A 9859-nucleotide genomic window follows, 5' to 3' on the forward strand; every position below is an offset into this window, starting at 1 on the left:
CTTCCATTTATCATATGTTACAATTTAATGAACCAATGATTAAGAGGAGGCCCCAAATGAAGTTGGGTGGCATTTACTGTGAGCCACAGAGAGTAGACTTAGGAGTTTCAAGAAGTAAATTTTCTCTTTTGGTTTGCTGGCCAAGAAAAGCAGGTCTCAGTAAGAGTCTGGGTTTTATAAGTATCCCAGAAATGCCTGGAAAACACTCCTGCTGATGCGAGTGAAAAGATTAGCCGACTTCTGTGGAAGGTCCAAAGAGGGAGCAGGGGAAGATGAGCTATCAGACAAACATGAGGGCTTGGAGGATATTAAAACATCACATAACTATTGAACTGGACTTTGAAACATCTGGCTGGCTTCCTTCTCCTTAAAATGGGCATTGGTGGGGTTTTGATGATCTGTATAGAACACCCCGACCAAAGGTGATATCTATTGAAATAGTAGCCTGAGGTGCTGAGAGGGCCTGGGCTGGAATGAGAGTTGAAATCAGGCCTCTGGAAGGACTGCTACTGGTGGTGAGCATTTAGGGATGCTGCAGGGAAATTAGAGATATTCAGAGGGAGGATGGGGAAGAGTTTGGGAATCAGGGGATGAGATGCCTGAAGAAATTGATAGCATTTGTCCCCAAGGGGATTGAAAGGGACATTGCCACATGGCTCTTTTGGTTTCTGCTCCATTTTTGGTCAAGTCAAGAGTTTAGGAACCTCTCCCAAAACAAAACAAGTACCTTAGGAGCTGTTACATCTTTATTTAAGGCTACTGTCTAGTAAAGCCATTATTGGTTCTCAGGGGCCTCTCCTTTCTCAGCAATTGCCAGCCCTCCCTGGTGATAAAAGCAAGGGCTTCCAAAGGACAAAGTAGTTTAGGAGCTAGAAAAGGGGATGGAGGCTGGAGAAGAGAATGGCTCAGGGGTGGAGGGTCAAAAGGCTAATATTTATCCTGAATTATTTCAGTTTGAACTCAAAAAGGGAGGGAGCTGAAAGTATGTAACTCCACCATTCTGAAGTCTTAGCCAATCTCAGCAGGTCGTCTCCTCTGCACAGTCTTGTCTTTAGAGAGCAGGGATGCTATTTCAGGTGAGCATCCTATTTTTGAATACATAGATCCTTTAAAAAAGTTAAATGGTTGGTCTTTATAGCCATTTCTCTTCTAAATAGTAACAAATTTCAATTAATTTAGAGTCCAAATATCTCTATTTAAAGAAGCATTTTATGAAATCCCACAGTCTTTCTTCAGAATCCTAATGTTGGTATTTCCTTCATTGGAGTTCAGAAGTTGATGTGTAATCCTTCTGGCTGTACTAGCTTACTCCCTCCCCCTTCTTTCTCCTGGAGAGGGAAATTATAGCTATGCATGTTCTCCAACCCCTAGTTCATGTGCTGTGGTATAGAAAGAGTAGAAAGAGGCAGGGCCCTCTCAAAAAAATTTTTTTTTTTCGTGGTGGAAATTTGTCCTTCTTCACAGCATGAAAAAAATTGGGTTGTGCTTAAAATGATAAAGTTTTCTTTTAAAGCCATTAACATGTATTTTTGCTATATTATTCAGTAATTGCCAAAGAGAACTAAAGAATCAAAAGATTAAAAAAATCAAACTAAATTAAAGTTTATTTAACGATTGTTTCTGTTTATAAAAGCATGTTCAACAGACATTGAAAAAATACATGAGAATAAGTTTTTTTTTTTTTTTTTTAATTTCCTGAAGATAAATTGAAATGTATAGTTTGGTATATATTTCTTTAAATATGTTTTTCTGGAATATTATTTAAATTTTTCTTCCAGAAATAGTGATAGTTTTAAATGAAGGCTCTTGAAATCTGGGTTGGATGAGGGCTGTGGATTTATCTAGGCTTGTTTACAATTGGAATAGACAGATATTTTGCACTATTCTCATTTTCTTACCAGTTATTGTGATGAAATTCGTTTTTTTTTTTTTTTTTGGGGGGGGGGCAGTTTACTGGGATTGAACCCAAATCACATCCCCAGCCCTTTTTATCTTGAGACAGGTTCTTGCTAAATTGCTTAGGGTCTTGCTAAATCATTGAGGCTGGCCTCAAATTTGTGGTCCTCCTGCCTCAGCCTCCCAAGTTCCTGGGATTACAGGTGTGTGCCACCATTTCACCAATTAAAATTCATCTTGATTTCAAACTTTTCCTACATGTTTTGGATTTTTCAAGTTCAGCTACATTCCTTGATATTTCACAACTCTGCAGCTTCTGCTATTGCTTGATCACATTCTGTTATTAAGGCCGTTCATCCACCCCGCTGTTGCTATGTGTTTCCTGTTTCTTTATAGTCCTCACATCTCACTACCTTCTACTTTGTCCTCTCTTCACTCCCAACACTTTGAACAGTAGGGCTGTGTTGAGAGCCACAGCTGAGTGGGAATGGCCCCTGGCATTTTGCCAGGAGTAATGGTTGAAAGGTGAGCCATTAAGATGATACTGGATTGATTCAATTGTATATAGACCCCTTCTGTTCGCCTTAGGTGCCCGCTACTTTGGAGTTCTCAGTTCTTGCGGGGATTCCTGGGGAGTTTGTGTTGGTTGGTGAAGTTCAGGTGGAGGGAGTTCCAGTTGGTGTGGTATGCCAGAGAGGGGCCGTGTGTGTGGCGTTTGGGAGAGTTCCCGGGGAGTGTGCATGGAGTGCTCTTGGAGTTCAGGCAATAAAGTTTCCTGTTGTAAATTTTTTCCTGATGGTCCTTCCTCCTTTAAATTTTCTTCCTCTGTCTGACTAGCTCGAGAGACCTTCTCTTTTGCTTGATCTAACATGTTTTCTACCATAGTCTGAACCTCTAACAATTTACTTAACACTCTTTCAGTTTGTTTTTTACTAATTTCTAATCTACTATAAAGATAATGCAACCCAACAAGATAACACAAAACAAAACCGAAACAGAATGAAACCAAAACGGAACAAAAATGCATTTTCTGTTTTCTTGAAATGTATATTCGTGGTCTATTTCTATCTCTATCTCAGGGGCAAACAACTTCAAACATTGAGCCAACCATTTTCCCCAGTTTGCCTGAGAAAGTTCTAGGGACAGGCAGCTTGAAACAAAAACAAAAGAAATCAAAACAAGAACACATTGTTTTTTGAAATGGTCACCCATTCTCTCACTCTTCCTCAGGGGTGAGCAATTTTACTTACCCCCAAGCTTCAGGCGTCCCCCACACAGGCCACCAAATGCTGCAGTCTGACTGGGCACAAATCACCGAGCGGCTACAAAGCACTTGTATGTTCAAACAGGAAACTTTATTGCCTGAACTCCAACAGCACTCCATGCACACTCCCCGGGAACTCTCCGGAACGCCACCCACGTGGCCCCTCTCTGGCACACCACACCAACCAGAACTCCCTCCACCAGAACTTCACCAACCAACTCTACTCCCCAGGAATCCCTGCAAGAACTCCAAAGTAGCAGGAGACCTGAGGCAGACAGCAGGGGTCTATATACAATTGAATCAATCCAACATCATCTTAATGGCTCACCTCTCAACCATTACTTCTGGCAAAATGCCAGGGGCCATTCCGACTCCCCTGTACAGGCTCTCAACAGGGCTGGAAATATGGTGTTCTAAAAATTCAGAATGATGCTTGTTTCTTACATGAGAATAATATACATATGGAGGAACTTTTACACCTTCAAAGAACAATATGGCTATGAAGATGAATACAGCCATATATCCATTTACATTGTTCACAGACTATGAACACACACACACACACACACACACACACACATTTGAATTAGGAGTCCAATTTGGAGATAGAAAGTATAAGTTTTTGTTGTTTGTTTGAGGGTGACTAGCTCTTGTGCATATGGGTTATGCTAATTTGGCCTTATTTGAAAAATTGCTTCATACCCTAAGTTGTCTATAATAGTTTGGATGTGAGGTGTCCTCTGAAAGCTTATGTGTGGAATGTACTAATGTTCAGAGGTGAAATTATTAGATTATGAAGCTTATAACCTAATTCAGTGGATTGATCGGTTTGTAAAGACTACTTTACTGGGTGGTAACTGTAGGCAAGTGGAGTGTGGCTAGAGAAAGAAGGTCACTGGGGCATGCCTTTGAGGTTTTTATTTTTTTCTTCATTTTTTAAAATTTGTTTTAATTAGTTACACATGACAGTACAATGATCTTGACATATCATACATTTGAATCAGATGGGATATAATTTCTCATTTTTCTGAGTGTACAGGTTGCAGAATTACACTGGTCATGCAGTCATGTATATACCCACAGCAACAGGGGAAAAAAAAAGAAGTGAGGTTTTTATTTTGTTCCTGTGCACTCACGCTTGCTCACTGCCCCCAGCCCCCCTGGTTTCCTTCAGCTGGGAAACTTTCCTGTGCTACACCCTTCTGCCAAGGTATTCTGCCCAGAACAATGGAACTAGCAATTGTTCTGCAATCATGAGCCCCAAATAAACTTTTCATCCTCTAAATTGTTCTTTTAAGGTATTTTGATCAAAGCCAGGACTAACACACTGTCCATAAAATTTACATTTCAAGTTTTTTTCTTTACTTTTATTCCTATAAGCTGTTGTTTTTCAACAACAAATCATTATTGTTTAGCCTTGTTCAATGGCTTATGAAGGTAAGTGGTGCCTGGAGATATTGCAATTTTTTTTTCTTTCCATATTGGTTGAAGGGTGAAATCCTCAAGATTGCAGTCTTTGTGGTGTCTTATGGATTGTCACCCTGGATAGATGACTTCAATTTCCAACTCTCTTTACTTTTGCATTTAGAAGTTAATGAAATGTATTCTTTTTATTTTCTGACTTGATTTTGTCCTAATTTTGCATATCTTGAAAAAGACTGTCCAGAATGTTTGGAATGGGAGTGATGATAAAGGTTTCTTTTGAGCAAAGTCATCAAGTAGATTGGAATAGGCACAGGTCAGATTTACAAAAAATAATTGTGAAATTTTCATTTATCCCTACTACCATTTATTCTATCTCACCTCTTACAAATTTCATAGAACTAAAGGGCTTTCACAAAAAAAGAAATTTTCTTTATGAACTGGAGCATAAATGAGAGGAAACTCTAGGAAAGCAAAACCTGGCTCACTTTAGATACAGATTGCCAAACATTAGTGTGATCCATGATGACATTGGGGGAATGGTGGTGGTGAGCTTTTTATTGCTGAAAGTGTTCTAGCCTGATTTGTATACTCACTTCTCTTCTGTGAAGGATAATGCATAAATAATCCAAATGGCAGATTGGATGTGGACCAGATAAAATAATCTAGGAGTCAAAGGAAATCCCAGAGGAGTGCTAAATTCATATCACAAGGAAACACAGATGGGAACAGAGGGTAAGGGAATAGCTTCTAGAGGTAGGAGTTGGAGAATGGTAACAGAATCTGTGGATTTTTTGGTCTATAAAGTAATGAACTTTCTATTTGTTGCATACTGTAGTAGATATAAAATTCTAGTTCCTATCCTAAGTAAATTTGTAATCTTTTGGGAAACAAAAAGTGCATACAATAAAATAATGAATGAAGAATTTAAGGCAGCATGTATTTGCACACCAAGTAGCAGTTGGGTGGGGATAGCCTTTCTTTCCTTCTTGCTACCTGGGATTTAGCCTCTGATCTAAATATAGGCTGAAACATTCCACTCTACTGTTTAAAAGCCTTCAGCTGTACCTTGTTGCCTCTAGGATACAGCTGCTGCTGCTGGCCCTCCTCTCTCATTATTTACCTGCATCCCAATGCTCCCTCAGAGATGAGTTTAAGTAGCACTGGATACTTAACCCCCACCTCTTTTCCTCTTCACTTTCTGCTAGTTTTGGCCTCAGTGTCTACTCATGATTTTCTTTTTACCTGGAATGCTCTCATCTCCATTATTTCCATTTTCCAGAGTAATGGGGAGTTAGTCTAGCCTCACTTCCTCCTGGAAGATTTCTTTCAGGTTGAATTCCCTAACTTTCTTTCAGTGTATTGCCATTATCTGATGATGTTACGTAAGATTATAAACTTCTTAAGATCATGGACTCAATTTATTTGACCTGGTATCCTTGGAAAGTAGTGTACCATCTTCTACAGACCAGATACTTAGTACTTGATTACTCAAGAAATAAAGGGCTCCATTAGTGAAGGAGGCTTCTTGGGGAGATGAAACTTAAGCTGGTCTTTGAGATTTAACAGTGAGCAGAGGAGTGGAAAATGGGATTCCTTGCCAAAGGCAGAACTGGTCTTAAAATAACATGCAGTGAGAAGTCTCCCAGGGCCTTTGGCCCTGAGTCATTCATTTTCCCACCTCTTAGGTAATTGCCATTCTATGCTGTTTGCATTAAAGAACTTACATTTTATGTGATGATAAATATGTTTATGAATCTCATAATATAGAAATCAACACTTAAATTTTATATATGTGAACATAAATGATTAACCCTATTTTTTCCTCTATTATTCTCCTCTGCTCTGAATTATACAACATATTCTCACTGTCTTTAGTAAAAATCACACATCATCTTGGATAGTATCCAAAAATCCACCCTAATGGTACACAAATTCATTTTTAATATCTTTAAAAAATGCCATGCTCAATTATGCCTCCTGATTTTCATATATGCTCTCCTGTTAGGGGTACCTTACCCAATTCCCTACCTTTTGCCTGGTCCTCTCTTACCTGGCCTTCAAAACAGCCTATAAGTTGCATTCTTCAGGAAGATATCCCTGACCTTGATTCCTATACCCTTTGCCCCACAGCCTTGATCATGTTTTTTTTCTCTCTGCACCCATAATTCCCGCTCATAATTATTCATCACATTTTAACTATTAACTCTTGCACAGTATTGAAAGAATGAAGCTAGTAGTTCAAGAAAGTTATTTTGGTAAGAGAGAGTCATAAACAGAGACTAGATGACTACACAGTAGATCATCAGCCTCTCATAAGAGTAGGAAGAGAGGGAAAAATATATATAAATTTCCCAGGGAATAGTTGATGAAATTTCACTGATAGCAGAAGGAGAAGAAAAAAGGGTGTTGAACTAAAGATGACTCTGAGGCAGTGACCACGGGATTCACGTAGAACTTTAAAGCCACTCATAAAAATGCTGGCTATCGCTGTGGAGGATAAAAGGGTCTGTTGTTTTGGAATATGTCTACCAGACATTTGGAGGAAATTACACTGGTGCAGATGAAACCATGACTGATTATACAGATTTGGCTGCTAGAATTCACTGTATAGTAGCAGGTGGAATTAGTAGGTCAAAGGGTTTTGAGAGACTAAAATTGTGTTTAATTCTCTTGAACCTTGAACATGCACAACTAAGGAAGGCAGAGAAGAAAGAGAGCTGGAGAATGAGTAACAAATGAAGAGGGGATAGACAAAGACTTTTTAAAAGTAATCCTCATTTGAAGACACATTTTCATCCTTTTTGTTTTAGTCCTATGAATCTTACGTTTGCTATAGAAGAAATACAGATGCACAACAATTTCTCCTAGAGATGCACTAAAATTTCTCCAATTACTGCCAAATAGAAACCTGGATGATTCACATGGAAATTGCCTTCTTAGAAAACCAAACTGTTGCTGAATTTTTCCTCCTTGGCTTCTATGACATCCCTGAGCTGCATTTCCTTTTCTTTATTGTGTTCACTGTTGTCTAGGCCTTCATTGTCATAGGGAATATGCTGATCATTGTGGTGGTGATTAGCTCCCAGAGGCTGCACACACCCATGTACTTCTTTCTGGCTAATCTGTCCTTCCTGGAGATCCTCTATACATCCACAGTGGTGCCGAAAATGCTGGAGGGCTTCCTGCAGGAGCAGCCATCTCTGTGACTGGTTGCTTGACCCAGTTCTTCATCTTTGGTTCTCTAGCCACAGCAGAATGCTTCCTACTGGCTGTTATGGCATATGATTGCTTCTTGGCAATCTGCTACCCACTTCGCCATCCATTCCTGATGGGGCCTAGATGGTGCATGGGGCTGGTGGTCACAGCCTGGCTGTCTGGCTTCATGGTAGGTGGATTGGTTGTGGTCCTGATGGCCCATCTGAGGTTCTGTGGCTCCAACTGCATAGATCACTTTTACTGTGACTTCATGCCTTTGGTGGTCCTGGCTTGCTCACATCCCAGAGTAGCCCAGGTGACAACATTTGTTCTCTCTGTAGTCTTCCTCACTGTTCCATTTGGACTGATTCTGACATCCTATGCTCGCATCATGGTGACTGTGCTGAGAGTTCCTGCTGGGGCCAGCAGGAGAAAGGCTTTTTCCACATGCTCCTCCCACCTTGCTGTAGTGTCCACCTTCTATGGAACTCTCATGGTCTTGTACATTGCGCCCTCACCTGTCCACTCCCAGCTCCTCTCCAAGGTCTTTGGCTTGCTCTATACTGTGGTTCCTCCCATCTTCAATCCTGTCATCTACACCCTCAGGAACAAGGAGGTTCATCAGGCACTACAAAGGCTTCTTCAAATTAAAAAAAAAAATGGAAACATTTGGTTGAAGAAAGAGGGTAGTGAAGATTTTATTTTGGACTTTGGACGTCTCCACTGAGAAGTCTCCAGAATTGGCTGGAAAGGAATAACTGTTCTATTCCAACCTTCCCCTTTGGCTCTCCTGTAGTTTAACCAAAATACAACAAAAAAGAAGATGCAGAGCAGTACTTTTCAAATGTTAGTTTAAAAACTTATTTAAACTTCTTTTAGTTTTTTATTAAATATGCCATAAATATTACCCTGATTTGATCATTACCCATAGTATATGCTATATATGTATTGAATGTGAATATATGAATTGAATTATCACATTGTACCCCATAAATATAGATAGGTAAAATAATAATAAGAAAAATGAAAATACAGAAGCAAAACAGTAATATCAAAACAAATTTAGAAATATTAACTATATTATTGCTAGATGATATTTCAAAATTTCTTTCTACTTACTTATGTATCATAGAGCTTGAAATCTGGTTTTCCATTGAGCACTCTGTCATGAACAACTTCCTGTATTAAAAAATATCTACTTCTTTATTCTTTTGGGCTTAATTGTATGGCTAACCATGATTTGCTTAAATAATCTTCTATTGGTAGGAATGTTTTAGTTGTAATTTGTTCTTTTATTATGTGTACATTGTGGACATTCAGGTTTTTCCATATTAAATTTTTTGGACATAAATTGCTAGGTCTAAAGATATGCATATTCAAAAATATTTAAAGATGAATTCATTTTACTTATTTATTTTTAAATTTTTTATCGTAGAAGATTTACAATGTATACAAAAATAGAGAGAATGGCACAGTGAGTCCCAATTTGCCATCTGGCTTCAACATAAACATTTGGCTAATTTTGTTTGAATTCTCTACAGCTCCTTTTTGCTTGTTTGTTTTGCTAGAAAATAGCACCACACAAATAAAAGTAGATGTAAAGTAATGCATTCTGTCTTATCAATAGGAAGGAAAGAAACAAATTCCAGATGCTGGGTAAATATGTTGTGCACATATATATTCCACATGTATTTAGTATATTCCTTTCCTGATACAGACATTAAAAACCATGCCCACCAGGACATTAGAGTACTTAACAAAATTATCAATATTTCCTTAATATCATCTAATACACAAGACATATTCAAATTTCTCCATTGATCTTTAAATAATTTCTTAAAATTAGCCAGAGGATATATCAGCTTGGATTATCCATTCAATCATTATTGGCTTGAAAATAATTTTTGAACACCTGCTCTGGCAAGTCATTAGATTAGAATTGAAAAGAAGGTATTAACTTCTAGATGACCCAGGAAGAAAGTCTAGATTAAGATGTGAACGTGGAAAAGAGAATGCAGTCTGAGAACTTCAGAAATATTCATGTGTACCTGTACATGTGTGTGAGGATTTATTTATAAA

General features: G+C 38.5%; 1 pseudogene; it reads left to right on the forward strand.

The window, feature by feature from the left end:
* The first annotated feature begins 7638 nt into the window (after window positions 1-7638).
* On the forward strand, window positions 7639-8507 carry LOC139706153 (olfactory receptor 11A1-like; annotated as a pseudogene).
* Window positions 8508-9859: the final 1352 nt, after the last annotated feature.

Source organism: Marmota flaviventris, chromosome 6, assembly GCF_047511675.1.
Source record: "Marmota flaviventris isolate mMarFla1 chromosome 6, mMarFla1.hap1, whole genome shotgun sequence".
NCBI lineage: Eukaryota > Metazoa > Chordata > Mammalia > Rodentia > Sciuridae > Marmota > Marmota flaviventris.